At 44.9% G+C, this 27,369-nt stretch overlaps 37 non-coding genes across 37 annotated transcripts; all 37 read left to right on the top strand.

Annotated features, from left to right (window-relative positions):
- Nucleotides 1-3,493: 3,493 nt before the first annotated feature.
- Nucleotides 3,494-3,612, top strand: LOC130398894 (5S ribosomal RNA). The gene has a single exon (XR_008901439.1). It is a non-coding gene; the product is annotated as a 5S ribosomal RNA (ribosomal RNA).
- A 529-nt stretch (nucleotides 3,613-4,141) lies between these two features.
- Nucleotides 4,142-4,260, top strand: LOC130398895 (5S ribosomal RNA). Its single transcript, XR_008901440.1, has one exon. It is a non-coding gene; the product is annotated as a 5S ribosomal RNA (ribosomal RNA).
- Nucleotides 4,261-4,789: 529 nt separating this feature from the next.
- On the top strand, nucleotides 4,790-4,908 carry LOC130398897 (5S ribosomal RNA). The gene has a single exon (XR_008901441.1). It is a non-coding gene; the product is annotated as a 5S ribosomal RNA (ribosomal RNA).
- Nucleotides 4,909-5,437: 529 nt separating this feature from the next.
- LOC130398898 (5S ribosomal RNA) lies at nucleotides 5,438-5,556 on the top strand. Its single transcript, XR_008901442.1, has one exon. It is a non-coding gene; the product is annotated as a 5S ribosomal RNA (ribosomal RNA).
- A 529-nt stretch (nucleotides 5,557-6,085) lies between these two features.
- On the top strand, nucleotides 6,086-6,204 carry LOC130398899 (5S ribosomal RNA). Its single transcript, XR_008901443.1, has one exon. It is a non-coding gene; the product is annotated as a 5S ribosomal RNA (ribosomal RNA).
- A 529-nt stretch (nucleotides 6,205-6,733) lies between these two features.
- Nucleotides 6,734-6,852, top strand: LOC130398901 (5S ribosomal RNA). Its single transcript, XR_008901445.1, has one exon. It is a non-coding gene; the product is annotated as a 5S ribosomal RNA (ribosomal RNA).
- Nucleotides 6,853-7,381: 529 nt separating this feature from the next.
- On the top strand, nucleotides 7,382-7,500 carry LOC130398902 (5S ribosomal RNA). Its single transcript, XR_008901446.1, has one exon. It is a non-coding gene; the product is annotated as a 5S ribosomal RNA (ribosomal RNA).
- Nucleotides 7,501-8,029: 529 nt separating this feature from the next.
- LOC130398903 (5S ribosomal RNA) lies at nucleotides 8,030-8,148 on the top strand. Its single transcript, XR_008901447.1, has one exon. It is a non-coding gene; the product is annotated as a 5S ribosomal RNA (ribosomal RNA).
- Nucleotides 8,149-8,677: 529 nt separating this feature from the next.
- Nucleotides 8,678-8,796, top strand: LOC130398904 (5S ribosomal RNA). The gene has a single exon (XR_008901448.1). It is a non-coding gene; the product is annotated as a 5S ribosomal RNA (ribosomal RNA).
- Nucleotides 8,797-9,325: 529 nt separating this feature from the next.
- On the top strand, nucleotides 9,326-9,444 carry LOC130398905 (5S ribosomal RNA). The gene has a single exon (XR_008901449.1). It is a non-coding gene; the product is annotated as a 5S ribosomal RNA (ribosomal RNA).
- A 529-nt stretch (nucleotides 9,445-9,973) lies between these two features.
- LOC130398906 (5S ribosomal RNA) lies at nucleotides 9,974-10,092 on the top strand. The gene has a single exon (XR_008901450.1). It is a non-coding gene; the product is annotated as a 5S ribosomal RNA (ribosomal RNA).
- A 529-nt stretch (nucleotides 10,093-10,621) lies between these two features.
- On the top strand, nucleotides 10,622-10,740 carry LOC130398907 (5S ribosomal RNA). The gene has a single exon (XR_008901451.1). It is a non-coding gene; the product is annotated as a 5S ribosomal RNA (ribosomal RNA).
- A 529-nt stretch (nucleotides 10,741-11,269) lies between these two features.
- LOC130398908 (5S ribosomal RNA) lies at nucleotides 11,270-11,388 on the top strand. Its single transcript, XR_008901452.1, has one exon. It is a non-coding gene; the product is annotated as a 5S ribosomal RNA (ribosomal RNA).
- Nucleotides 11,389-11,916: 528 nt separating this feature from the next.
- LOC130398909 (5S ribosomal RNA) lies at nucleotides 11,917-12,035 on the top strand. The gene has a single exon (XR_008901453.1). It is a non-coding gene; the product is annotated as a 5S ribosomal RNA (ribosomal RNA).
- Nucleotides 12,036-12,564: 529 nt separating this feature from the next.
- On the top strand, nucleotides 12,565-12,683 carry LOC130398910 (5S ribosomal RNA). The gene has a single exon (XR_008901454.1). It is a non-coding gene; the product is annotated as a 5S ribosomal RNA (ribosomal RNA).
- A 529-nt stretch (nucleotides 12,684-13,212) lies between these two features.
- Nucleotides 13,213-13,331, top strand: LOC130398913 (5S ribosomal RNA). The gene has a single exon (XR_008901456.1). It is a non-coding gene; the product is annotated as a 5S ribosomal RNA (ribosomal RNA).
- A 529-nt stretch (nucleotides 13,332-13,860) lies between these two features.
- On the top strand, nucleotides 13,861-13,979 carry LOC130398914 (5S ribosomal RNA). Its single transcript, XR_008901457.1, has one exon. It is a non-coding gene; the product is annotated as a 5S ribosomal RNA (ribosomal RNA).
- Nucleotides 13,980-14,508: 529 nt separating this feature from the next.
- Nucleotides 14,509-14,627, top strand: LOC130398915 (5S ribosomal RNA). Its single transcript, XR_008901458.1, has one exon. It is a non-coding gene; the product is annotated as a 5S ribosomal RNA (ribosomal RNA).
- Nucleotides 14,628-15,156: 529 nt separating this feature from the next.
- Nucleotides 15,157-15,275, top strand: LOC130398916 (5S ribosomal RNA). Its single transcript, XR_008901459.1, has one exon. It is a non-coding gene; the product is annotated as a 5S ribosomal RNA (ribosomal RNA).
- Nucleotides 15,276-15,804: 529 nt separating this feature from the next.
- On the top strand, nucleotides 15,805-15,923 carry LOC130398917 (5S ribosomal RNA). The gene has a single exon (XR_008901460.1). It is a non-coding gene; the product is annotated as a 5S ribosomal RNA (ribosomal RNA).
- Nucleotides 15,924-16,452: 529 nt separating this feature from the next.
- Nucleotides 16,453-16,571, top strand: LOC130398918 (5S ribosomal RNA). The gene has a single exon (XR_008901461.1). It is a non-coding gene; the product is annotated as a 5S ribosomal RNA (ribosomal RNA).
- A 529-nt stretch (nucleotides 16,572-17,100) lies between these two features.
- LOC130398919 (5S ribosomal RNA) lies at nucleotides 17,101-17,219 on the top strand. Its single transcript, XR_008901462.1, has one exon. It is a non-coding gene; the product is annotated as a 5S ribosomal RNA (ribosomal RNA).
- A 528-nt stretch (nucleotides 17,220-17,747) lies between these two features.
- LOC130398920 (5S ribosomal RNA) lies at nucleotides 17,748-17,866 on the top strand. Its single transcript, XR_008901463.1, has one exon. It is a non-coding gene; the product is annotated as a 5S ribosomal RNA (ribosomal RNA).
- A 529-nt stretch (nucleotides 17,867-18,395) lies between these two features.
- On the top strand, nucleotides 18,396-18,514 carry LOC130398921 (5S ribosomal RNA). Its single transcript, XR_008901464.1, has one exon. It is a non-coding gene; the product is annotated as a 5S ribosomal RNA (ribosomal RNA).
- A 529-nt stretch (nucleotides 18,515-19,043) lies between these two features.
- LOC130398922 (5S ribosomal RNA) lies at nucleotides 19,044-19,162 on the top strand. Its single transcript, XR_008901465.1, has one exon. It is a non-coding gene; the product is annotated as a 5S ribosomal RNA (ribosomal RNA).
- A 528-nt stretch (nucleotides 19,163-19,690) lies between these two features.
- On the top strand, nucleotides 19,691-19,809 carry LOC130398924 (5S ribosomal RNA). Its single transcript, XR_008901467.1, has one exon. It is a non-coding gene; the product is annotated as a 5S ribosomal RNA (ribosomal RNA).
- Nucleotides 19,810-20,338: 529 nt separating this feature from the next.
- Nucleotides 20,339-20,457, top strand: LOC130398925 (5S ribosomal RNA). Its single transcript, XR_008901468.1, has one exon. It is a non-coding gene; the product is annotated as a 5S ribosomal RNA (ribosomal RNA).
- A 529-nt stretch (nucleotides 20,458-20,986) lies between these two features.
- LOC130398926 (5S ribosomal RNA) lies at nucleotides 20,987-21,105 on the top strand. Its single transcript, XR_008901469.1, has one exon. It is a non-coding gene; the product is annotated as a 5S ribosomal RNA (ribosomal RNA).
- A 529-nt stretch (nucleotides 21,106-21,634) lies between these two features.
- Nucleotides 21,635-21,753, top strand: LOC130398927 (5S ribosomal RNA). Its single transcript, XR_008901470.1, has one exon. It is a non-coding gene; the product is annotated as a 5S ribosomal RNA (ribosomal RNA).
- Nucleotides 21,754-22,272: 519 nt separating this feature from the next.
- On the top strand, nucleotides 22,273-22,391 carry LOC130398929 (5S ribosomal RNA). Its single transcript, XR_008901471.1, has one exon. It is a non-coding gene; the product is annotated as a 5S ribosomal RNA (ribosomal RNA).
- A 527-nt stretch (nucleotides 22,392-22,918) lies between these two features.
- Nucleotides 22,919-23,037, top strand: LOC130398930 (5S ribosomal RNA). The gene has a single exon (XR_008901472.1). It is a non-coding gene; the product is annotated as a 5S ribosomal RNA (ribosomal RNA).
- A 528-nt stretch (nucleotides 23,038-23,565) lies between these two features.
- Nucleotides 23,566-23,684, top strand: LOC130398931 (5S ribosomal RNA). Its single transcript, XR_008901473.1, has one exon. It is a non-coding gene; the product is annotated as a 5S ribosomal RNA (ribosomal RNA).
- A 530-nt stretch (nucleotides 23,685-24,214) lies between these two features.
- Nucleotides 24,215-24,333, top strand: LOC130398932 (5S ribosomal RNA). Its single transcript, XR_008901474.1, has one exon. It is a non-coding gene; the product is annotated as a 5S ribosomal RNA (ribosomal RNA).
- Nucleotides 24,334-24,862: 529 nt separating this feature from the next.
- LOC130399608 (5S ribosomal RNA) lies at nucleotides 24,863-24,981 on the top strand. Its single transcript, XR_008902113.1, has one exon. It is a non-coding gene; the product is annotated as a 5S ribosomal RNA (ribosomal RNA).
- A 528-nt stretch (nucleotides 24,982-25,509) lies between these two features.
- LOC130398933 (5S ribosomal RNA) lies at nucleotides 25,510-25,628 on the top strand. The gene has a single exon (XR_008901475.1). It is a non-coding gene; the product is annotated as a 5S ribosomal RNA (ribosomal RNA).
- Nucleotides 25,629-26,157: 529 nt separating this feature from the next.
- On the top strand, nucleotides 26,158-26,276 carry LOC130398934 (5S ribosomal RNA). Its single transcript, XR_008901476.1, has one exon. It is a non-coding gene; the product is annotated as a 5S ribosomal RNA (ribosomal RNA).
- A 529-nt stretch (nucleotides 26,277-26,805) lies between these two features.
- LOC130398936 (5S ribosomal RNA) lies at nucleotides 26,806-26,924 on the top strand. The gene has a single exon (XR_008901478.1). It is a non-coding gene; the product is annotated as a 5S ribosomal RNA (ribosomal RNA).
- The last annotated feature ends 445 nt before the right edge of the window (nucleotides 26,925-27,369 follow it).

Below are 27,369 nucleotides of genomic sequence, written 5' to 3' on the forward strand. Positions count from 1 at the left end.
ACCGTGGCGTACCGTGACCTGATGTTTACTGCCAACCGCTTTGGAGGATTTAAGCAACATACAAAAACTGACAACGTCTCTCAAAACTATTTTTGTGAAACATGAGGACAGTATAGTGATACTGCCAGCAGGGAGCACCAGAGAGCTGAACCGACAGTTGTACATTTCTTAAACTTTCACCAACACAAACACGCACGCTCACTTCAGATCATGGGAGGACGTCAAAAAATCACCACCCATTCTCTGACACTTTAACCGTTAACCTTGGTTCAAACATTTAACATCACACGCACACGCAGTGTATTTCAGATAATTAATGAATTCAGATGTCACAATGATCGTTTACATGGATAAGGAGTCCTACTGAATCAATTACTGCCGTTTATATCTAACTAATGATTGTTTTTGTAAAAGTGTAACGTCAAGCCTCAGCAGCTTTCTCACTCCTTATGTGCTACTGTATAAAACCTGGTTTTGCGCCTGCACTAATTGCTTACGGCCATACCACCCTGAACACGCCCATTGAGGAAGTGATACGCCCATTGAGGAAGTGTTTGGTGTGCTTGAGTGGTGAGAGGAGGACGGTGTTGGAGCGAGGATTCTTTTGGTGGTAAATCAAGTATTTATAGATATTTTTTTGGTTAGTTTTGCGTCTAGTCGTTTATTCCCCCGACAGCTTGCTGTTTGGGGGAGTATTAGTATACTTTAGTTCGGTTTTTTTTCGATGTCTCACGCGGTTTCGAAAACTCGAATGGAGGACGGCATGGAACGGAACACGGCTCCTGCTGCGGTGACGGATGGTGGTTGTGTGGCGAAGAGGACATCGGAGGACGTACTAGGCGGGAGACCGGTGACTGCGGAGAGAGCAACAAGAGAGAAGGAGGACAAGGTTGCGGATGGTGGCCCGAGCTACATGCAGGGAGTTGTCTGTGGCTGTGGAGCTTGTGGGAGAGGAGAAAATCCCGATGATGGAGATGCTAAGGGCGATGCAGAGTGTATGTGGATTGGTCTTGGGATGTCGCTACCTCTCATTGAACCAATATGAAGTAACGATGAATCACCCCAACGGGAAGAGGCGATTGTTGGATGGTTTTAGGATAAGGGGGACCAGCGTCGTCGCAAAAGACTTGACTGCAGATGAGATGGTGGTGTCCTTTATGAGTCTACCAGTGTACATTACGGATGAGGAGATTCTGAAGAAGCTTGCGGACTGGGGTGTGGAGGCAGTTTCGCCGATTGCAAGGAGGAAGTGGCCTGGGATGACCATATGTGAGGGTACACGGTTTGTTAAGGTGAAGTTTAACAAGGAAGTACGGTCCTTGCCTTGGTCCACACGTTTTGACACTGAAAAGGGTGCTGAATATTTCCGAGTCATCCATGACAGACAATTAAAGGTGTGTAGATTGTGCATCCAGCCTGGACATATAGTGAGGGACTGTCCTGACTTCCTCTGTCGGAAGTGCGGGAAGCAGGGACACTATGCAAGGGAGTGTGTGGCTGTGATTAAATGCAGAGAGTGTGGTAATAGAAAGGGAAATTGTGTGTGTAAGGAGGAGCAGGTGGGAGGGGGTGCCCTCTCAGTTGACCCAGACTCAAGGGCTGTATCGTTGGAGAGTGAGGAAAGTGGAGGGGAAGAGAGTGCGGAAGAGGAGATGGAGCACGGGGAGCTGTCTGACGGGGAGACAGTCTTGGACAGTCAGCTACAGGTTGTGCTGAAGGACCCGGGTGTGGGGGGCATGGGGTTGCCCGGGGGGCAAAGCTCTCAAGGAGAGCTTTCCTCTCTACCGGCATCTGGGCACCCTACACCAGCGGAGGGCGTAGCCAAGGTGCCGCGGGGGTCTGGACAGTTGGGGAACGAGGCGGGACATGGCACGGGGGCTAGCCTAGAAGTGGATTTGGTTGTGTCAATGGCCCCGGCATCAGGGGGAGATGGGGGCACAGGGTTGGGGGGGGGCAGGAGCTCTCAAGCGGGGCTCCTCTCTTTACAGGCGCCCGGGTGGCCTACAGTAGAGGAAGATGCAGCCTGGGGGTCTTGTGCTGTGACTATTGAGGCTACAGCCGACGCGTCTCATTGGCGTGGTATGGCGCCTATAATTTCCCCCCCCACACTGGCTGATGGAAGGGAGAGGGAGAATAAGTCTGGGAATGAGGCGTTGGGTGTTTGTAGGGAGAGGGCGCCCAGGGTCAGACGCAGGAGAGGGGTTGATTCCGATGAGGAACAGAGGAACTTGAAAAAGAAAGGGGTACGTAAAAAAAAAAAAAGATTTTAACAGTAATACCCACTCTGTGTCTTTTGATTTCAATGGTCACACTCACATCAATTAATATCAACGGTCTTAACAATATGGCGAAGTTTGATGAGGTGTTAATCAATTTTAAATCCGATATTTTAGTGCTGCAGGAAACAAACTGGACACAGGCTAAAATGCCAGAAATCAAGGAGAAATGGAGGGGACTGTTATTCGTCAATTGTGGGACGGCAAGATCGTGTGGTGTGGCAATACTTGTAAAGGAGGATGTGGTTGGGAATGTGAAGGAGGTTCTGAATGATGGGAAGGGGAGGATTTTCACAAGTATTTTGTTAGGAACAGCACTTTAGTCATGGTAACGGAATCAGGGACGTTAGGATTTAGTGTGTAGTGTGGGCATTGTTTTTCCTGCTTGTTAAGACCTGGCAGACCACTCCGACGCAAATGTTTGTTGTGTATGATTAGGGTTAACCTCTCTATATGATTGTTGCGTACATTTGTGATTATCAACTGTCTGTATGTCTTCTGTGTGTCATACTGTGTTTGGTTATGACCGTAAAAGATTGTAAATTACTGTAAATACGGAATTTTAATAAAAAAAAAAAAAAAAAAAAAAAAACACGCCCGATCTCGTCTGATCTCGGAAGCTAAGCAGGGTCGGGCCTGGTTAGTACTTGGATGGGAGACCGCCTGGGAATACCAGGTGCTGTAAGCTTTTTCTTTTTCAACTCGAGCTCATTGCCTCCGTGGCCTACCGTGGCGTACCGTGACCTGATGTTTACTGCCAACCGCTTTGGAGGATTTAAGCAACATACAAAAACTGACAACGTCTCTCAAAACTATTTTTGTGAAACATGAGGACAGTATAGTGATACTGCCAGCAGGGAGCACCAGAGAGCTGAAACGACAGTTGTACTTTTCTTAAACTTTCACCAACACAAACACGCACGCTCACTTCAGATCATGGGAGGACGTCAAAAAATCACCACCCATTCTCTGACACTTTAACCGTTAACCTTGGTTCAAACATTTAACATCACACGCACACGCAGTGTATTTCAGATAATTAATGAATTCAGATGTCACAATGATCGTTTACATGGATAAGGAGTCCTACTGAATCAATTACTGCCGTTTATATCTAACTAATGATTGTTTTTGTAAAAGTGTAACGTCGAGCCTCAGCAGCTTTCTCACTCCTTATGTGCTACTGTATAAAACCTGGTTTTGCGCCTGCACTAATTGCTTACGGCCATACCACCCTGAACACGCCCGATCTCGTCTGATCTCGGAAGCTAAGCAGGGTCGGGCCTGGTTAGTACTTGGATGGGAGACCGCCTGGGAATACCAGGTGCTGTAAGCTTTTTCTTTTTCAACTCGAGCTCATTGCCTCCGTGGCCTACCGTGGCGTACCGTGACCTGATGTTTACTGCCAACCGCTTTGGAGGATTTAAGCAACATACAAAAACTGACAACGTCTCTCAAAACTATTTTTGTGAAACATGAGGACAGTATAGTGATACTGCCAGCAGGGAGCACCAGAGAGCTGAAACGACAGTTGTACATTTCTTAAACTTTCACCAACACAAACACGCACGCTCACTTCAGATCATGGGAGGACGTCAAAAAATCACCACCCATTCTCTGACACTTTAACCGTTAACCTTGGTTCAAACATTTAACATCACACGCACACGCAGTGTATTTCAGATAATTAATGAATTCAGATGTCACAATGATCGTTTACATGGATAAGGAGTCCTACTGAATCAATTACTGCCGTTTATATCTAACTAATGATTGTTTTTGTAAAAGTGTAACGTCGAGCCTCAGCAGCTTTCTCACTCCTTATGTGCTACTGTATAAAACCTGGTTTTGCGCCTGCACTAATTGCTTACGGCCATACCACCCTGAACACGCCCGATCTCGTCTGATCTCGGAAGCTAAGCAGGGTCGGGCCTGGTTAGTACTTGGATGGGAGACCGCCTGGGAATACCAGGTGCTGTAAGCTTTTTCTTTTTCAACTCGAGCTCATTGCCTCCGTGGCCTACCGTGGCGTACCGTGACCTGATGTTTACTGCCAACCGCTTTGGAGGATTTAAGCAACATACAAAAACTGACAACGTCTCTCAAAACTATTTTTGTGAAACATGAGGACAGTATAGTGATACTGCCAGCAGGGAGCACCAGAGAGCTGAAACGACAGTTGTACATTTCTTAAACTTTCACCAACACAAACACGCACGCTCACTTCAGATCATGGGAGGACGTCAAAAAATCACCACCCATTCTCTGACACTTTAACCGTTAACCTTGGTTCAAACATTTAACATCACACGCACACGCAGTGTATTTCAGATAATTAATGAATTCAGATGTCACAATGATCGTTTACATGGATAAGGAGTCCTACTGAATCAATTACTGCCGTTTATATCTAACTAATGATTGTTTTTGTAAAAGTGTAACGTCGAGCCTCAGCAGCTTTCTCACTCCTTATGTGCTACTGTATAAAACCTGGTTTTGCGCCTGCACTAATTGCTTACGGCCATACCACCCTGAACACGCCCGATCTCGTCTGATCTCGGAAGCTAAGCAGGGTCGGGCCTGGTTAGTACTTGGATGGGAGACCGCCTGGGAATACCAGGTGCTGTAAGCTTTTTCTTTTTCAACTCGAGCTCATTGACTCCGTGGCCTACCGTGGCGTACCGTGACCTGATGTTTACTGCCAACCGCTTTGGAGGATTTAAGCAACATACAAAAACTGACAACGTCTCTCAAAACTATTTTTGTGAAACATGAGGACAGTATAGTGATACTGCCAGCAGGGAGCACCAGAGAGCTGAACCGACAGTTGTACATTTCTTAAACTTTCACCAACACAAACACGCACGCTCACTTCAGATCATGGGAGGACGTCAAAAAATCACCACCCATTCTCTGACACTTTAACCGTTAACCTTGGTTCAAACATTTAACATCACACGCACACGCAGTGTATTTCAGATAATTAATGAATTCAGATGTCACAATGATCGTTTACATGGATAAGGAGTCCTACTGAATCAATTACTGCCGTTTATATCTAACTAATGATTGTTTTTGTAAAAGTGTAACGTCGAGCCTCAGCAGCTTTCTCACTCCTTATGTGCTACTGTATAAAACCTGGTTTTGCGCCTGCACTAATTGCTTACGGCCATACCACCCTGAACACGCCCGATCTCGTCTGATCTCGGAAGCTAAGCAGGGTCGGGCCTGGTTAGTACTTGGATGGGAGACCGCCTGGGAATACCAGGTGCTGTAAGCTTTTTCTTTTTCAACTCGAGCTCATTGACTCCGTGGCCTACCGTGGCGTACCGTGACCTGATGTTTACTGCCAACCGCTTTGGAGGATTTAAGCAACATACAAAAACTGACAACGTCTCTCAAAACTATTTTTGTGAAACATGAGGACAGTATAGTGATACTGCCAGCAGGGAGCACCAGAGAGCTGAACCGACAGTTGTACATTTCTTAAACTTTCACCAACACAAACACGCACGCTCACTTCAGATCATGGGAGGACGTCAAAAAATCACCACCCATTCTCTGACACTTTAACCGTTAACCTTGGTTCAAACATTTAACATCACACGCACACGCAGTGTATTTCAGATAATTAATGAATTCAGATGTCACAATGATCGTTTACATGGATAAGGAGTCCTACTGAATCAATTACTGCCGTTTATATCTAACTAATGATTGTTTTTGTAAAAGTGTAACGTCGAGCCTCAGCAGCTTTCTCACTCCTTATGTGCTACTGTATAAAACCTGGTTTTGCGCCTGCACTAATTGCTTACGGCCATACCACCCTGAACACGCCCGATCTCGTCTGATCTCGGAAGCTAAGCAGGGTCGGGCCTGGTTAGTACTTGGATGGGAGACCGCCTGGGAATACCAGGTGCTGTAAGCTTTTTCTTTTTCAACTCGAGCTCATTGACTCCGTGGCCTACCGTGGCGTACCGTGACCTGATGTTTACTGCCAACCGCTTTGGAGGATTTAAGCAACATACAAAAACTGACAACGTCTCTCAAAACTATTTTTGTGAAACATGAGGACAGTATAGTGATACTGCCAGCAGGGAGCACCAGAGAGCTGAACCGACAGTTGTACATTTCTTAAACTTTCACCAACACAAACACGCACGCTCACTTCAGATCATGGGAGGACGTCAAAAAATCACCACCCATTCTCTGACACTTTAACCGTTAACCTTGGTTCAAACATTTAACATCACACGCACACGCAGTGTATTTCAGATAATTAATGAATTCAGATGTCACAATGATCGTTTACATGGATAAGGAGTCCTACTGAATCAATTACTGCCGTTTATATCTAACTAATGATTGTTTTTGTAAAAGTGTAACGTCGAGCCTCAGCAGCTTTCTCACTCCTTATGTGCTACTGTATAAAACCTGGTTTTGCGCCTGCACTAATTGCTTACGGCCATACCACCCTGAACACGCCCGATCTCGTCTGATCTCGGAAGCTAAGCAGGGTCGGGCCTGGTTAGTACTTGGATGGGAGACCGCCTGGGAATACCAGGTGCTGTAAGCTTTTTCTTTTTCAACTCGAGCTCATTGACTCCGTGGCCTACCGTGGCGTACCGTGACCTGATGTTTACTGCCAACCGCTTTGGAGGATTTAAGCAACATACAAAAACTGACAACGTCTCTCAAAACTATTTTTGTGAAACATGAGGACAGTATAGTGATACTGCCAGCAGGGAGCACCAGAGAGCTGAACCGACAGTTGTACATTTCTTAAACTTTCACCAACACAAACACGCACGCTCACTTCAGATCATGGGAGGACGTCAAAAAATCACCACCCATTCTCTGACACTTTAACCGTTAACCTTGGTTCAAACATTTAACATCACACGCACACGCAGTGTATTTCAGATAATTAATGAATTCAGATGTCACAATGATCGTTTACATGGATAAGGAGTCCTACTGAATCAATTACTGCCGTTTATATCTAACTAATGATTGTTTTTGTAAAAGTGTAACGTCGAGCCTCAGCAGCTTTCTCACTCCTTATGTGCTACTGTATAAAACCTGGTTTTGCGCCTGCACTAATTGCTTACGGCCATACCACCCTGAACACGCCCGATCTCGTCTGATCTCGGAAGCTAAGCAGGGTCGGGCCTGGTTAGTACTTGGATGGGAGACCGCCTGGGAATACCAGGTGCTGTAAGCTTTTTCTTTTTCAACTCGAGCTCATTGACTCCGTGGCCTACCGTGGCGTACCGTGACCTGATGTTTACTGCCAACCGCTTTGGAGGATTTAAGCAACATACAAAAACTGACAACGTCTCTCAAAACTATTTTTGTGAAACATGAGGACAGTATAGTGATACTGCCAGCAGGGAGCACCAGAGAGCTGAACCGACAGTTGTACATTTCTTAAACTTTCACCAACACAAACACGCACGCTCACTTCAGATCATGGGAGGACGTCAAAAAATCACCACCCATTCTCTGACACTTTAACCGTTAACCTTGGTTCAAACATTTAACATCACACGCACACGCAGTGTATTTCAGATAATTAATGAATTCAGATGTCACAATGATCGTTTACATGGATAAGGAGTCCTACTGAATCAATTACTGCCGTTTATATCTAACTAATGATTGTTTTTGTAAGAGTGTAACGTCGAGCCTCAGCAGCTTTCTCACTCCTTATGTGCTACTGTATAAAACCTGGTTTTGCGCCTGCACTAATTGCTTACGGCCATACCACCCTGAACACGCCCGATCTCGTCTGATCTCGGAAGCTAAGCAGGGTCGGGCCTGGTTAGTACTTGGATGGGAGACCGCCTGGGAATACCAGGTGCTGTAAGCTTTTTCTTTTTCAACTCGAGCTCATTGCCTCCGTGGCCTACCGTGGCGTACCGTGACCTGATGTTTACTGCCAACCGCTTTGGAGGATTTAAGCAACATACAAAAACTGACAACGTCTCTCAAAACTATTTTTGTGAAACATGAGGACAGTATAGTGATACTGCCAGCAGGGAGCACCAGAGAGCTGAACCGACAGTTGTACATTTCTTAAACTTTCACCAACACAAACACGCACGCTCACTTCAGATCATGGGAGGACGTCAAAAAATCACCACCCATTCTCTGACACTTTAACCGTTAACCTTGGTTCAAACATTTAACATCACACGCACACGCAGTGTATTTCAGATAATTAATGAATTCAGATGTCACAATGATCGTTTACATGGATAAGGAGTCCTACTGAATCAATTACTGCCGTTTATATCTAACTAATGATTGTTTTTGTAAAAGTGTAACGTCGAGCCTCAGCAGCTTTCTCACTCCTTATGTGCTACTGTATAAAACCTGGTTTTGCGCCTGCACTAATTGCTTACGGCCATACCACCCTGAACACGCCCGATCTCGTCTGATCTCGGAAGCTAAGCAGGGTCGGGCCTGGTTAGTACTTGGATGGGAGACCGCCTGGGAATACCAGGTGCTGTAAGCTTTTTCTTTTTCAACTCGAGCTCATTGACTCCGTGGCCTACCGTGGCGTACCGTGACCTGATGTTTACTGCCAACCGCTTTGGAGGATTTAAGCAACATACAAAAACTGACAACGTCTCTCAAAACTATTTTTGTGAAACATGAGGACAGTATAGTGATACTGCCAGCAGGGAGCACCAGAGAGCTGAACCGACAGTTGTACATTTCTTAAACTTTCACCAACACAAACACGCACGCTCACTTCAGATCATGGGAGGACGTCAAAAAATCACCACCCATTCTCTGACACTTTAACCGTTAACCTTGGTTCAAACATTTAACATCACACGCACACGCAGTGTATTTCAGATAATTAATGAATTCAGATGTCACAATGATCGTTTACATGGATAAGGAGTCCTACTGAATCAATTACTGCCGTTTATATCTAACTAATGATTGTTTTTGTAAAAGTGTAACGTCGAGCCTCAGCAGCTTTCTCACTCCTTATGTGCTACTGTATAAAACCTGGTTTTGCGCCTGCACTAATTGCTTACGGCCATACCACCCTGAACACGCCCGATCTCGTCTGATCTCGGAAGCTAAGCAGGGTCGGGCCTGGTTAGTACTTGGATGGGAGACCGCCTGGGAATACCAGGTGCTGTAAGCTTTTTCTTTTTCAACTCGAGCTCATTGCCTCCGTGGCCTACCGTGGCGTACCGTGACCTGATGTTTACTGCCAACCGCTTTGGAGGATTTAAGCAACATACAAAAACTGACAACGTCTCTCAAAACTATTTTTGTGAAACATGAGGACAGTATAGTGATACTGCCAGCAGGGAGCACCAGAGAGCTGAACCGACAGTTGTACATTTCTTAAACTTTCACCAACACAAACACGCACGCTCACTTCAGATCATGGGAGGACGTCAAAAAATCACCACCCATTCTCTGACACTTTAACCGTTAACCTTGGTTCAAACATTTAACATCACACGCACACGCAGTGTATTTCAGATAATTAATGAATTCAGATGTCACAATGATCGTTTACATGGATAAGGAGTCCTACTGAATCAATTACTGCCGTTTATATCTAACTAATGATTGTTTTTGTAAAAGTGTAACGTCGAGCCTCAGCAGCTTTCTCACTCCTTATGTGCTACTGTATAAAACCTGGTTTTGCGCCTGCACTAATTGCTTACGGCCATACCACCCTGAACACGCCCGATCTCGTCTGATCTCGGAAGCTAAGCAGGGTCGGGCCTGGTTAGTACTTGGATGGGAGACCGCCTGGGAATACCAGGTGCTGTAAGCTTTTTCTTTTTCAACTCGAGCTCATTGACTCCGTGGCCTACCGTGGCGTACCGTGACCTGATGTTTACTGCCAACCGCTTTGGAGGATTTAAGCAACATACAAAAACTGACAACGTCTCTCAAAACTATTTTTGTGAAACATGAGGACAGTATAGTGATACTGCCAGCAGGGAGCACCAGAGAGCTGAACCGACAGTTGTACATTTCTTAAACTTTCACCAACACAAACACGCACGCTCACTTCAGATCATGGGAGGACGTCAAAAAATCACCACCCATTCTCTGACACTTTAACCGTTAACCTTGGTTCAAACATTTAACATCACACGCACACGCAGTGTATTTCAGATAATTAATGAATTCAGATGTCACAATGATCGTTTACATGGATAAGGAGTCCTACTGAATCAATTACTGCCGTTTATATCTAACTAATGATTGTTTTTGTAAAAGTGTAACGTCGAGCCTCAGCAGCTTTCTCACTCCTTATGTGCTACTGTATAAAACCTGGTTTTGCGCCTGCACTAATTGCTTACGGCCATACCACCCTGAACACGCCCGATCTCGTCTGATCTCGGAAGCTAAGCAGGGTCGGGCCTGGTTAGTACTTGGATGGGAGACCGCCTGGGAATACCAGGTGCTGTAAGCTTTTTCTTTTTCAACTCGAGCTCATTGCCTCCGTGGCCTACCGTGGCGTACCGTGACCTGATGTTTACTGCCAACCGCTTTGGAGGATTTAAGCAACATACAAAAACTGACAACGTCTCTCAAAACTATTTTTGTGAAACATGAGGACAGTATAGTGATACTGCCAGCAGGGAGCACCAGAGAGCTGAACCGACAGTTGTACATTTCTTAAACTTTCACCAACACAAACACGCACGCTCACTTCAGATCATGGGAGGACGTCAAAAAATCACCACCCATTCTCTGACACTTTAACCGTTAACCTTGGTTCAAACATTTAACATCACACGCACACGCAGTGTATTTCAGATAATTAATGAATTCAGATGTCACAATGATCGTTTACATGGATAAGGAGTCCTACTGAATCAATTACTGCCGTTTATATCTAACTAATGATTGTTTTTGTAAAAGTGTAACGTCGAGCCTCAGCAGCTTTCTCACTCCTTATGTGCTACTGTATAAAACCTGGTTTTGCGCCTGCACTAATTGCTTACGGCCATACCACCCTGAACACGCCCGATCTCGTCTGATCTCGGAAGCTAAGCAGGGTCGGGCCTGGTTAGTACTTGGATGGGAGACCGCCTGGGAATACCAGGTGCTGTAAGCTTTTCTTTTTCAACTCGAGCTCATTGACTCCGTGGCCTACCGTGGCGTACCGTGACCTGATGTTTACTGCCAACCGCTTTGGAGGATTTAAGCAACATACAAAAACTGACAACGTCTCTCAAAACTATTTTTGTGAAACATGAGGACAGTATAGTGATACTGCCAGCAGGGAGCACCAGAGAGCTGAACCGACAGTTGTACATTTCTTAAACTTTCACCAACACAAACACGCACGCTCACTTCAGATCATGGGAGGACGTCAAAAAATCACCACCCATTCTCTGACACTTTAACCGTTAACCTTGGTTCAAACATTTAACATCACACGCACACGCAGTGTATTTCAGATAATTAATGAATTCAGATGTCACAATGATCGTTTACATGGATAAGGAGTCCTACTGAATCAATTACTGCCGTTTATATCTAACTAATGATTGTTTTTGTAAAAGTGTAACGTCGAGCCTCAGCAGCTTTCTCACTCCTTATGTGCTACTGTATAAAACCTGGTTTTGCGCCTGCACTAATTGCTTACGGCCATACCACCCTGAACACGCCCGATCTCGTCTGATCTCGGAAGCTAAGCAGGGTCGGGCCTGGTTAGTACTTGGATGGGAGACCGCCTGGGAATACCAGGTGCTGTAAGCTTTTTCTTTTTCAACTCGAGCTCATTGACTCCGTGGCCTACCGTGGCGTACCGTGACCTGATGTTTACTGCCAACCGCTTTGGAGGATTTAAGCAACATACAAAAACTGACAACGTCTCTCAAAACTATTTTTGTGAAACATGAGGACAGTATAGTGATACTGCCAGCAGGGAGCACCAGAGAGCTGAACCGACAGTTGTACATTTCTTAAACTTTCACCAACACAAACACGCACGCTCACTTCAGATCATGGGAGGACGTCAAAAAATCACCACCCATTCTCTGACACTTTAACCGTTAACCTTGGTTCAAACATTTAACATCACACGCACACGCAGTGTATTTCAGATAATTAATGAATTCAGATGTCACAATGATCGTTTACATGGATAAGGAGTCCTACTGAATCAATTACTGCCGTTTATATCTAACTAATGATTGTTTTTGTAAAAGTGTAACGTCGAGCCTCAGCAGCTTTCTCACTCCTTATGTGCTACTGTATAAAACCTGGTTTTGCGCCTGCACTAATTGCTTACGGCCATACCACCCTGAACACGCCCGATCTCGTCTGATCTCGGAAGCTAAGCAGGGTCGGGCCTGGTTAGTACTTGGATGGGAGACCGCCTGGGAATACCAGGTGCTGTAAGCTTTTTCTTTTTCAACTCGAGCTCATTGACTCCGTGGCCTACCGTGGCGTACCGTGACCTGATGTTTACTGCCAACCGCTTTGGAGGATTTAAGCAACATACAAAAACTGACAACGTCTCTCAAAACTATTTTTGTGAAACATGAGGACAGTATAGTGATACTGCCAGCAGGGAGCACCAGAGAGCTGAACCGACAGTTGTACATTTCTTAAACTTTCACCAACACAAACACGCACGCTCACTTCAGATCATGGGAGGACGTCAAAAAATCACCACCCATTCTCTGACACTTTAACCGTTAACCTTGGTTCAAACATTTAACATCACACGCACACGCAGTGTATTTCAGATAATTAATGAATTCAGATGTCACAATGATCGTTTACATGGATAAGGAGTCCTACTGAATCAATTACTGCCGTTTATATCTAACTAATGATTGTTTTTGTAAGAGTGTAACGTCGAGCCTCAGCAGCTTTCTCACTCCTTATGTGCTACTGTATAAAACCTGGTTTTGCGCCTGCACTAATTGCTTACGGCCATACCACCCTGAACACGCCCGATCTCGTCTGATCTCGGAAGCTAAGCAGGGTCGGGCCTGGTTAGTACTTGGATGGGAGACCGCCTGGGAATACCAGGTGCTGTAAGCTTTTTCTTTTTCAACTCGAGCTCATTGACTCCGTGGCCTACCGTGGCGTACCGTGACCTGATGTTTACTGCCAACCGCTTTGGAGGATTTAAGCAACATACAAAAACTGACAACGTCTCTCAAAACTATTTTTGTGAAACATGAGGACAGTATAGTGATACTGCCAGCAGGGAGCACCAGAGAGCTGAACCGACAGTTGTACATTTCTTAAACTTTCACCAACACAAACACGCACGCTCACTTCAGATCATGGGAGGACGTCAAAAAATCACCACCCATTCTCTGACACTTTAACCGTTAACCTTGGTTCAAACATTTAACATCACACGCACACGCAGTGTATTTCAGATAATTAATGAATTCAGATGTCACAATGATCGTTTACATGGATAAGGAGTCCTACTGAATCAATTACTGCCGTTTATATCTAACTAATGATTGTTTTTGTAAGAGTGTAACGTCGAGCCTCAGCAGCTTTCTCACTCCTTATGTGCTACTGTATAAAACCTGGTTTTGCGCCTGCACTAATTGCTTACGGCCATACCACCCTGAACACGCCCGATCTCGTCTGATCTCGGAAGCTAAGCAGGGTCGGGCCTGGTTAGTACTTGGATGGGAGACCGCCTGGGAATACCAGGTGCTGTAAGCTTTTTCTTTTTCAACTCGAGCTCATTGACTCCGTGGCCTACCGTGGCGTACCGTGACCTGATGTTTACTGCCAACCGCTTTGGAGGATTTAAGCAACATACAAAAACTGACAACGTCTCTCAAAACTATTTTTGTGAAACATGAGGACAGTATAGTGATACTGCCAGCAGGGAGCACCAGAGAGCTGAACCGACAGTTGTACATTTCTTAAACTTTCACCAACACAAACACGCACGCTCACTTCAGATCATGGGAGGACGTCAAAAAATCACCACCCATTCTCTGACACTTTAACCGTTAACCTTGGTTCAAACATTTAACATCACACGCACACGCAGTGTATTTCAGATAATTAATGAATTCAGATGTCACAATGATCGTTTACATGGATAAGGAGTCCTACTGAATCAATTACTGCCGTTTATATCTAACTAATGATTGTTTTTGTAAAAGTGTAACGTCGAGCCTCAGCAGCTTTCTCACTCCTTATGTGCTACTGTATAAAACCTGGTTTTGCGCCTGCACTAATTGCTTACGGCCATACCACCCTGAACACGCCCGATCTCGTCTGATCTCGGAAGCTAAGCAGGGTCGGGCCTGGTTAGTACTTGGATGGGAGACCGCCTGGGAATACCAGGTGCTGTAAGCTTTTTCTTTTTCAACTCGAGCTCATTGACTCCGTGGCCTACCGTGGCGTACCGTGACCTGATGTTTACTGCCAACCGCTTTGGAGGATTTAAGCAACATACAAAAACTGACAACGTCTCTCAAAACTATTTTTGTGAAACATGAGGACAGTATAGTGATACTGCCAGCAGGGAGCACCAGAGAGCTGAACCGACAGTTGTACATTTCTTAAACTTTCACCAACACAAACACGCACGCTCACTTCAGATCATGGGAGGACGTCAAAAAATCACCACCCATTCTCTGACACTTTAACCGTTAACCTTGGTTCAAACATTTAACATCACACGCACACGCAGTGTATTTCAGATAATTAATGAATTCAGATGTCACAATGATCGTTTACATGGATAAGGAGTCCTACTGAATCAATTACTGCCGTTTATATCTAACTAATGATTGTTTTTGTAAAAGTGTAACGTCGAGCCTCAGCAGCTTTCTCACTCCTTATGTGCTACTGTATAAAACCTGGTTTTGCGCCTGCACTAATTGCTTACGGCCATACCACCCTGAACACGCCCGATCTCGTCTGATCTCGGAAGCTAAGCAGGGTCGGGCCTGGTTAGTACTTGGATGGGAGACCGCCTGGGAATACCAGGTGCTGTAAGCTTTTTCTTTTTCAACTCGAGCTCATTGACTCCGTGGCCTACCGTGGCGTACCGTGACCTGATGTTTACTGCCAACCGCTTTGGAGGATTTAAGCAACATACAAAAACTGACAACGTCTCTCAAAACTATTTTTGTGAAACATGAGGACAGTATAGTGATACTGCCAGCAGGGAGCACCAGAGAGCTGAACCGACAGTTGTACATTTCTTAAACTTTCACCAACACAAACACGCACGCTCACTTCAGATCATGGGAGGACGTCAAAAAATCACCACCCATTCTCTGACACTTTAACCGTTAACCTTGGTTCAAACATTTAACATCACACGCACACGCAGTGTATTTCAGATAATTAATGAATTCAGATGTCACAATGATCGTTTACATGGATAAGGAGTCCTACTGAATCAATTACTGCCGTTTATATCTAACTAATGATTGTTTTTGTAAAAGTGTAACGTCGAGCCTCAGCAGCTTTCTCACTCCTTATGTGCTACTGTATAAAACCTGGTTTTGCGCCTGCACTAATTGCTTACGGCCATACCACCCTGAACACGCCCGATCTCGTCTGATCTCGGAAGCTAAGCAGGGTCGGGCCTGGTTAGTACTTGGATGGGAGACCGCCTGGGAATACCAGGTGCTGTAAGCTTTTTCTTTTTCAACTCGAGCTCATTGCCTCCGTGGCCTACCGTGGCGTACCGTGACCTGATGTTTACTGCCAACCGCTTTGGAGGATTTAAGCAACATACAAAAACTGACAACGTCTCTCAAAACTATTTTTGTGAAACATGAGGACAGTATAGTGATACTGCCAGCAGGGAGCACCAGAGAGCTGAACCGACAGTTGTACATTTCTTAAACTTTCACCAACACAAACACGCACGCTCACTTCAGATCATGGGAGGACGTCAAAAAATCACCACCCATTCTCTGACACTTTAACCGTTAACCTTGGTTCAAACATTTAACATCACACGCACACGCAGTGTATTTCAGATAATTAATGAATTCAGATGTCACAATGATCGTTTACATGGATAAGGAGTCCTACTGAATCAATTACTGCCGTTTATATCTAACTAATGATTGTTTTTGTAAAAGTGTAACGTCGAGCCTCAGCAGCTTTCTCACTCCTTATGTGCTACTGTATAAAACCTGGTTTTGCGCCTGCACTAATTGCTTACGGCCATACCACCCTGAACACGCCCGATCTCGTCTGATCTCGGAAGCTAAGCAGGGTCGGGCCTGGTTAGTACTTGGATGGGAGACCGCCTGGGAATACCAGGTGCTGTAAGCTTTTTCTTTTTCAACTCGAGCTCATTGCCTCCGTGGCCTACCGTGGCGTACCGTGACCTGATGTTTACTGCCAACCGCTTTGGAGGATTTAAGCAACATACAAAAACTGACAACGTCTCTCAAAACTATTTTTGTGAAACATGAGGACAGTATAGTGATACTGCCAGCAGGGAGCACCAGAGAGCTGAACCGACAGTTGTACATTTCTTAAACTTTCACCAACACAAACACGCACGCTCACTTCAGATCATGGGAGGACGTCAAAAAATCACCACCCATTCTCTGACACTTTAACCGTTAACCTTGGTTCAAACATTTAACATCACACGCACACGCAGTGTATTTCAGATAATTAATGAATTCAGATGTCACAATGATCGTTTACATGGATAAGGAGTCCTACTGAATCAATTACTGCCGTTTATATCTAACTAATGATTGTTTTTGTAAAAGTGTAACGTCGAGCCTCAGCAGCTTTCTCACTCCTTATGTGCTACTGTATAAAACCTGGTTTTGCGCCTGCACTAATTGCTTACGGCCATACCACCCTGAACACGCCCGATCTCGTCTGATCTCGGAAGCTAAGCAGGGTCGGGCCTGGTTAGTACTTGGATGGGAGACCGCCTGGGAATACCAGGTGCTGTAAGCTTTTTCTTTTTCAACTCGAGCTCATTGACTCCGTGGCCTACCGTGGCGTACCGTGACCTGATGTTTACTGCCAACCGCTTTGGAGGATTTAAGCAACATACAAAAACTGACAACGTCTCTCAAAACTATTTTTGTGAAACATGAGGACAGTATAGTGATACTGCCAGCAGGGAGCACCAGAGAGCTGAACCGACAGTTGTACATTTCTTAAACTTTCACCAACACAAACACGCACGCTCACTTCAGATCATGGGAGGACGTCAAAAAATCACCACCCATTCTCTGACACTTTAACCGTTAACCTTGGTTCAAACATTTAACATCACACGCACACGCAGTGTATTTCAGATAATTAATGAATTCAGATGTCACAATGATCGTTTACATGGATAAGGAGTCCTACTGAATCAATTACTGCCGTTTATATCTAACTAATGATTGTTTTTGTAAAGTGTAACGTCGAGCCTCAGCAGCTTTCTCACTCCTTATGTGCTACTGTATAAAACCTGGTTTTGCGCCTGCACTAATTGCTTACGGCCATACCACCCTGAACACGCCCGATCTCGTCTGATCTCGGAAGCTAAGCAGGGTCGGGCCTGGTTAGTACTTGGATGGGAGACCGCCTGGGAATACCAGGTGCTGTAAGCTTTTTCTTTTTCAACTCGAGCTCATTGCCTCCGTGGCCTACCGTGGCGTACCGTGACCTGATGTTTACTGCCAACCGCTTTGGAGGATTTAAGCAACATACAAAAACTGACAACGTCTCTCAAAACTATTTTTGTGAAACATGAGGACAGTATAGTGATACTGCCAGCAGGGAGCACCAGAGAGCTGAACCGACAGTTGTACATTTCTTAAACTTTCACCAACACAAACACGCACGCTCACTTCAGATCATGGGAGGACGTCAAAAAATCACCACCCATTCTCTGACACTTTAACCGTTAACCTTGGTTCAAACATTTAACATCACACGCACACGCAGTGTATTTCAGATAATTAATGAATTCAGATGTCACAATGATCGTTTACATGGATAAGGAGTCCTACTGAATCAATTACTGCCGTTTATATCTAACTAATGATTGTTTTTGTAAAAGTGTAACGTCGAGCCTCAGCAGCTTTCTCACTCCTTATGTGCTACTGTATAAAACCTGGTTTTGCGCCTGCACTAATTGCTTACGGCCATACCACCCTGAACACGCCCGATCTCGTCTGATCTCGGAAGCTAAGCAGGGTCGGGCCTGGTTAGTACTTGGATGGGAGACCGCCTGGGAATACCAGGTGCTGTAAGCTTTTTCTTTTTCAACTCGAGCTCATTGACTCCGTGGCCTACCGTGGCGTACCGTGACCTGATGTTTACTGCCAACCGCTTTGGAGGATTTAAGCAACATACAAAAACTGACAACGTCTCTCAAAACTATTTTTGTGAAACATGAGGACAGTATAGTGATACTGCCAGCAGGGAGCACCAGAGAGCTGAACCGACAGTTGTACATTTCTTAAACTTTCACCAACACAAACACGCACGCTCACTTCAGATCATGGGAGGACGTCAAAAAATCACCACCCATTCTCTGACACTTTAACCGTTAACCTTGGTTCAAACATTTAACATCACACGCACACGCAGTGTATTTCAGATAATTAATGAATTCAGATGTCACAATGATCGTTTACATGGATAAGGAGTCCTACTGAATCAATTACTGCCGTTTATATCTAACTAATGATTGTTTTTGTAAAAGTGTAACGTCGAGCCTCAGCAGCTTTCTCACTCCTTATGTGCTACTGTATAAAACCTGGTTTTGCGCCTGCACTAATTGCTTACGGCCATACCACCCTGAACACGCCCGATCTCGTCTGATCTCGGAAGCTAAGCAGGGTCGGGCCTGGTTAGTACTTGGATGGGAGACCGCCTGGGAATACCAGGTGCTGTAAGCTTTTTCTTTTCAACTCGAGCTCATTGACTCCGTGGCCTACCGTGGCGTACCGTGACCTGATGTTTACTGCCAACCGCTTTGGAGGATTTAAGCAACATACAAAAACTGACAACGTCTCTCAAAACTATTTTTGTGAAACATGAGGACAGTATAGTGATACTGCCAGCAGGGAGCACCAGAGAGCTGAACCGACAGTTGTACATTTCTTAAACTTTCACCAACACAAACACGCACGCTCACTTCAGATCATGGGAGGACGTCAAAAAATCACCACCCATTCTCTGACACTTTAACCGTTAACCTTGGTTCAAACATTTAACATCACACGCACACGCAGTGTATTTCAGATAATTAATGAATTCAGATGTCACAATGATCGTTTACATGGATAAGGAGTCCTACTGAATCAATTACTGCCGTTTATATCTAACTAATGATTGTTTTTGTAAAAGTGTAACGTCGAGCCTCAGCAGCTTTCTCACTCCTTATGTGCTACTGTATAAAACCTGGTTTTGCGCCTGCACTAATTGCTTACGGCCATACCACCCTGAACACGCCCGATCTCGTCTGATCTCGGAAGCTAAGCAGGGTCGGGCCTGGTTAGTACTTGGATGGGAGACCGCCTGGGAATACCAGGTGCTGTAAGCTTTTTCTTTTTCAACTCGAGCTCATTGCCTCCGTGGCCTACCGTGGCGTACCGTGACCTGATGTTTACTGCCAACCGCTTTGGAGGATTTAAGCAACATACAAAAACTGACAACGTCTCTCAAAACTATTTTTGTGAAACATGAGGACAGTATAGTGATACTGCCAGCAGGGAGCACCAGAGAGCTGAACCGACAGTTGTACATTTCTTAAACTTTCACCAACACAAACACGCACGCTCACTTCAGATCATGGGAGGACGTCAAAAAATCACCACCCATTCTCTGACACTTTAACCGTTAACCTTGGTTCAAACATTTAACATCACACGCACACGCAGTGTATTTCAGATAATTAATGAATTCAGATGTCACAATGATCGTTTACATGGATAAGGAGTCCTACTGAATCAATTACTGCCGTTTATATCTAACTAATGATTGTTTTTGTAAAAGTGTAACGTCGAGCCTCAGCAGCTTTCTCACTCCTTATGTGCTACTGTATAAAACCTGGTTTTGCGCCTGCACTAATTGCTTACGGCCATACCACCCTGAACACGCCCGATCTCGTCTGATCTCGGAAGCTAAGCAGGGTCGGGCCTGGTTAGTACTTGGATGGGAGACCGCCTGGGAATACCAGGTGCTGTAAGCTTTTTCTTTTTCAACTCGAGCTCATTGCCTCCGTGGCCTACCGTGGCGTACCGTGACCTGATGTTTACTGCCAACCGCTTTGGAGGATTTAAGCAACATACAAAAACTGACAACGTCTCTCAAAACTATTTTTGTGAAACATGAGGACAGTATAGTGATACTGCCAGCAGGGAGCACCAGAGAGCTGAACCGACAGTTGTACATTTCTTAAACTTTCACCAACACAAACACGCACGCTCACTTCAGATCATGGGAGGACGTCAAAAAATCACCACCCATTCTCTGACACTTTAACCGTTAACCTTGGTTCAAACATTTAACATCACACGCACACGCAGTGTATTTCAGATAATTAATGAATTCAGATGTCACAATGATCGTTTACATGGATAAGGAGTCCTACTGAATCAATTACTGCCGTTTATATCTAACTAATGATTGTTTTTGTAAAAGTGTAACGTCGAGCCTCAGCAGCTTTCTCACTCCTTATGTGCTACTGTATAAAACCTGGTTTTGCGCCTGCACTAATTGCTTACGGCCATACCACCCTGAACACGCCCGATCTCGTCTGATCTCGGAAGCTAAGCAGGGTCGGGCCTGGTTAGTACTTGGATGGGAGACCGCCTGGGAATACCAGGTGCTGTAAGCTTTTTCTTTTTCAACTCGAGCTCATTGCCTCCGTGGCCTACCGTGGCGTACCGTGACCTGATGTTTACTGCCAACCGCTTTGGAGGATTTAAGCAACATACAAAAACTGACAACGTCTCTCAAAACTATTTTTGTGAAACATGAGGACAGTATAGTGATACTGCCAGCAGGGAGCACCAGAGAGCTGAACCGACAGTTGTACATTTCTTAAACTTTCACCAACACAAACACGCACGCTCACTTCAGATCATGGGAGGACGTCAAAAAATCACCACCCATTCTCTGACACTTTAACCGTTAACCTTGGTTCAAACATTTAACATCACACGCACACGCAGTGTATTTCAGATAATTAATGAATTCAGATGTCACAATGATCGTTTACATGGATAAGGAGTCCTACTGAATCAATTACTGCCGTTTATATCTAACTAATGATTGTTTTTGTAAGAGTGTAACGTCGAGCCTCAGCAGCTTTCTCACTCCTTATGTGCTACTGTATAAAACCTGGTTTTGCGCCTGCACTAATTGCTTACGGCCATACCACCCTGAACACGCCCGATCTCGTCTGATCTCGGAAGCTAAGCAGGGTCGGGCCTGGTTAGTACTTGGATGGGAGACCGCCTGGGAATACCAGGTGCTGTAAGCTTTTTCTTTTTCAACTCGAGCTCATTGACTCCGTGGCGTACCGTGACCTGATGTTTACTGCCAACCGCTTTGGAGGATTTAAGCAACATACAAAAACTGACAACGTCTCTCAAAACTATTTTTGTGAAACATGAGGACAGTATAGTGATACTGCCAGCAGGGAGCACCAGAGAGCTGAACCGACAGTTGTACATTTCTTAAACTTTCACCAACACAAACACGCACGCTCACTTCAGATCATGGGAGGACGTCAAAAAATCACCACCCATTCTCTGACACTTTAACCGTTAACCTTGGTTCAAACATTTAACATCACACGCACACGCAGTGTATTTCAGATAATTAATGAATTCAGATGTCACAATGATCGTTTACATGGATAAGGAGTCCTACTGAATCAATTACTGCCGTTTATATCTAACTAATGATTGTTTTTGTAAAAGTGTAACGTCGAGCCTCAGCAGCTTTCTCACTCCTTATGTGCTACTGTATAAAACCTGGTTTTGCGCCTGCACTAATTGCTTACGGCCATACCACCCTGAACACGCCCGATCTCGTCTGATCTCGGAAGCTAAGCAGGGTCGGGCCTGGTTAGTACTTGGATGGGAGACCGCCTGGGAATACCAGGTGCTGTAAGCTTTTTCTTTTTCAACTCGAGCTCATTGACTCCGTGGCCTACCGTGGCGTACCGTGACCTGATGTTTACTGCCAACCGCTTTGGAGGATTTAAGCAACATACAAAACTGACAACGTCTCTCAAAACTATTTTTGTGAAACATGAGGACAGTATAGTGATACTGCCAGCAGGGAGCACCAGAGAGCTGAACCGACAGTTGTACATTTCTTAAACTTTCACCAACACAAACACGCACGCTCACTTCAGATCATGGGAGGACGTCAAAAAATCACCACCCATTCTCTGACACTTTAACCGTTAACCTTGGTTCAAACATTTAACATCACACGCACACGCAGTGTATTTCAGATAATTAATGAATTCAGATGTCACAATGATCGTTTACATGGATAAGGAGTCCTACTGAATCAATTACTGCCGTTTATATCTAACTAATGATTGTTTTTGTAAAGTGTAACGTCGAGCCTCAGCAGCTTTCTCACTCCTTATGTGCTACTGTATAAAACCTGGTTTTGCGCCTGCACTAATTGCTTACGGCCATACCACCCTGAACACGCCCGATCTCGTCTGATCTCGGAAGCTAAGCAGGGTCGGGCCTGGTTAGTACTTGGATGGGAGACCGCCTGGGAATACCAGGTGCTGTAAGCTTTTTCTTTTTCAACTCGAGCTCATTGACTCCGTGGCCTACCGTGGCGTACCGTGACCTGATGTTTACTGCCAACCGCTTTGGAGGATTTAAGCAACATACAAAAACTGACAACGTCTCTCAAAACTATTTTTGTGAAACATGAGGACAGTATAGTGATACTGCCAGCAGGGAGCACCAGAGAGCTGAACCGACAGTTGTACATTTCTTAAACTTTCACCAACACAAACACGCACGCTCACTTCAGATCATGGGAGGACGTCAAAAAATCACCACCCATTCTCTGACACTTTAACCGTTAACCTTGGTTCAAACATTTAACATCACACGCACACGCAGTGTATTTCAGATAATTAATGAATTCAGATGTCACAATGATCGTTTACATGGATAAGGAGTCCTACTGAATCAATTACTGCCGTTTATATCTAACTAATGATTGTTTTTGTAAAGTGTAACGTCGAGCCTCAGCAGCTTTCTCACTCCTTATGTGCTACTGTATAAAACCTGGTTTTGCGCCTGCACTAATTGCTTACGGCCATACCACCCTGAACACGCCCGATCTCGTCTGATCTCGGAAGCTAAGCAGGGTCGGGCCTGGTTAGTACTTGGATGGGAGACCGCCTGGGAATACCAGGTGCTGTAAGCTTTTTCTTTTTCAACTCGAGCTCATTGACTCCGTGGCCTACCGTGGCGTACCGTGACCTGATGTTTACTGCCAACCGCTTTGGAGGATTTAAGCAACATACAAAAACTGACAACGTCTCTCAAAACTATTTTTGTGAAACATGAGGACAGTATAGTGATACTGCCAGCAGGGAGCACCAGAGAGCTGAACCGACAGTTGTACATTTCTTAAACTTTCACCAACACAAACACGCACGCTCACTTCAGATCATGGGAGGACGTCAAAAAATCACCACCCATTCTCTGACACTTTAACCGTTAACCTTGGTTCAAACATTTAACATCACACGCACACGCAGTGTATTTCAGATAATTAATGAATTCAGATGTCACAATGATCGTTTACATGGATAAGGAGTCCTACTGAATCAATTACTGCCGTTTATATCTAACTAATGATTGTTTTTGTAAAGAGTGTAACGTCGAGCCTCAGCAGCTTTCTCACTCCTTATGTGCTACTGTATAAAACCTGGTTTTGCGCCTGCACTAATTGCTTACGGCCATACCACCCTGAACACGCCCGATCTCGTCTGATCTCGGAAGCTAAGCAGGGTCGGGCCTGGTTAGTACTTGGATGGGAGACCGCCTGGGAATACCAGGTGCTGTAAGCTTTTTCTTTTTCAACTCGAGCTCATTGACTCCGTGGCCTACCGTGGCGTACCGTGACCTGATGTTTACTGCCAACCGCTTTGGAGGATTTAAGCAACATACAAAAACTGACAACGTCTCTCAAAACTATTTTTGTGAAACATGAGGACAGTATAGTGATACTGCCAGCAGGGAGCACCAGAGAGCTGAACCGACAGTTGTACATTTCTTAAACTTTCACCAACACAAACACGCACGCTCACTTCAGATCATGGGAGGACGTCAAAAAATCACCACCCATTCTCTGACACTTTAACCGTTAACCTTGGTTCAAACATTTAACATCACACGCACACGCAGTGTATTTCAGATAATTAATGAATTCAGATGTCACAATGATCGTTTACATGGATAAGGAGTCCTACTGAATCAATTACTGCCGTTTATATCTAACTAATGATTGTTTTTGTAAGAGTGTAACGTCGAGCCTCAGCAGCTTTCTCACTCCTTATGTGCTACTGTATAAAACCTGGTTTTGCGCCTGCACTAATTGCTTACGGCCATACCACCCTGAACACGCCCGATCTCGTCTGATCTCGGAAGCTAAGCAGGGTCGGGCCTGGTTAGTACTTGGATGGGAGACCGCCTGGGAATACCAGGTGCTGTAAGCATTTTCTTTTTCAACTCGAGCTCATTGACTCCGTGGCCTACCGTGGCGTACCGTGACCTGATGTTTACTGCCAACCGCTTTGGAGGATTTAAGCAACATACAAAAACTGACAACGTCTCTCAAAACTATTTTTGTGAAACATGAGGACAGTATAGTGATACTGCCAGCAGGGAGCACCAGAGAGCTGAACCGACAGTTGTACATTTCTTAAACTTTCACCAACACAAACACGCACGCTCACTTCAGATCATGGGAGGACGTCAAAAAATCACCACCCATTCTCTGACACTTTAACCGTTAACCTTGGTTCAAACATTTAACATCACACGCACACGCAGTGTATTTCAGATAATTAATGAATTCAGATGTCACAATGATCGTTTACATGGATAAGGAGTCCTACTGAATCAATTACTGCCGTTTATATCTAACTAATGATTGTTTTTGTAAAGTGTAACGTCGAGCCTCAGCAGCTTTCTCACTCCTTATGTGCTACTGTATAAAACCTGGTTTTGCGCCTGCACTAATTGCTTACGGCCATACCACCCTGAACACGCCCGATCTCGTCTGATCTCGGAAGCTAAGCAGGGTCGGGCCTGGTTAGTACTTGGATGGGAGACCGCCTGGGAATACCAGGTGCTGTAAGCTTTTTCTTTTTCAACTCGAGCTCATTGCCTCCGTGGCCTACCGTGGCGTACCGTGACCTGATGTTTACTGCCAACCGCTTTGGAGGATTTAAGCAACATACAAAAACTGACAACGTCTCTCAAAACTATTTTTGTGAAACATGAGGACAGTATAGTGATACTGCCAGCAGGGAGCACCAGAGAGCTGAACCGACAGTTGTACATTTCTTAAACTTTCACCAACACAAACACGCACGCTCACTTCAGATCATGGGAGGACGTCAAAAAATCACCACCCATTCTCTGACACTTTAACCGTTAACCTTGGTTCAAACATTTAACATCACACGCACACGCAGTGTATTTCAGATAATTAATGAATTCAGATGTCACAATGATCGTTTACATGGATAAGGAGTCCTACTGAATCAATTACTGCCGTTTATATCTAACTAATGATTGTTTTTGTAAAAGTGTAACGTCGAGCCTCAGCAGCTTTCTCACTCCTTATGTGCTACTGTATAAAACCTGGTTTTGCGCCTGCACTAATTGCTTACGGCCATACCACCCTGAACACGCCCGATCTCGTCTGATCTCGGAAGCTAAGCAGGGTCGGGCCTGGTTAGTACTTGGATGGGAGACCGCCTGGGAATACCAGGTGCTGTAAGCTTTTTCTTTTTCAACTCGAGCTCATTGACTCCGTGGCCTACCGTGGCGTACCGTGACCTGATGTTTACTGCCAACCGCTTTGGAGGATTTAAGCAACATACAAAAACTGACAACGTCTCTCAAAACTATTTTTGTGAAACATGAGGACAGTATAGTGATACTGCCAGCAGGGAGCACCAGAGAGCTGAACCGACAGTTGTACATTTCTTAAACTTTCACCAACACAAACACGCACGCTCACTTCAGATCATGGGAGGACGTCAAAAAATCACCACCCATTCTCTGACACTTTAACCGTTAACCTTGGTTCAAACATTTAACATCACACGCACACGCAGTGTATTTCAGATAATTAATGAATTCAGATGTCACAATGATCGTTTACATGGATAAGGAGTCCTACTGAATCAATTACTGCCGTTTATATCTAACTAATGATTGTTTTTGTAAAAGTGTAACGTCGAGCCTCAGCAGCTTTCTCACTCCTTATGTGCTACTGTATAAAACCTGGTTTTGCGCCTGCACTAATTGCTTACGGCCATACCACCCTGAACACGCCCGATCTCGTCTGATCTCGGAAGCTAAGCAGGGTCGGGCCTGGTTAGTACTTGGATGGGAGACCGCCTGGGAATACCAGGTGCTGTAAGCTTTTTCTTTTTCAACTCGAGCTCATTGACTCCGTGGCCTACCGTGGCGTACCGTGACCTGATGTTTACTGCCAACCGCTTTGGAGGATTTAAGCAACATACAAAAACTGACAACGTCTCTCAAAACTATTTTTGTGAAACATGAGGACAGTATAGTGATACTGCCAGCAGGGAGCACCAGAGAGCTGAACCGACAGTTGTACATTTCTTAAACTTTCACCAACACAAACACGCACGCTCACTTCAGATCATGGGAGGACGTCAAAAAATCACCACCCATTCTCTGACACTTTAACCGTTAACCTTGGTTCAAACATTTAACATCACACGCACACGCAGTGTATTTCAGATAATTAATGAATTCAGATGTCACAATGATCGTTTACATGGATAAGGAGTCCTACTGAATCAATTACTGCCGTTTATATCTAACTAATGATTGTTTTT

Source organism: Gadus chalcogrammus, chromosome 12, assembly GCF_026213295.1.
Source record: "Gadus chalcogrammus isolate NIFS_2021 chromosome 12, NIFS_Gcha_1.0, whole genome shotgun sequence".
Lineage (NCBI taxonomy): Eukaryota > Metazoa > Chordata > Actinopteri > Gadiformes > Gadidae > Gadus > Gadus chalcogrammus.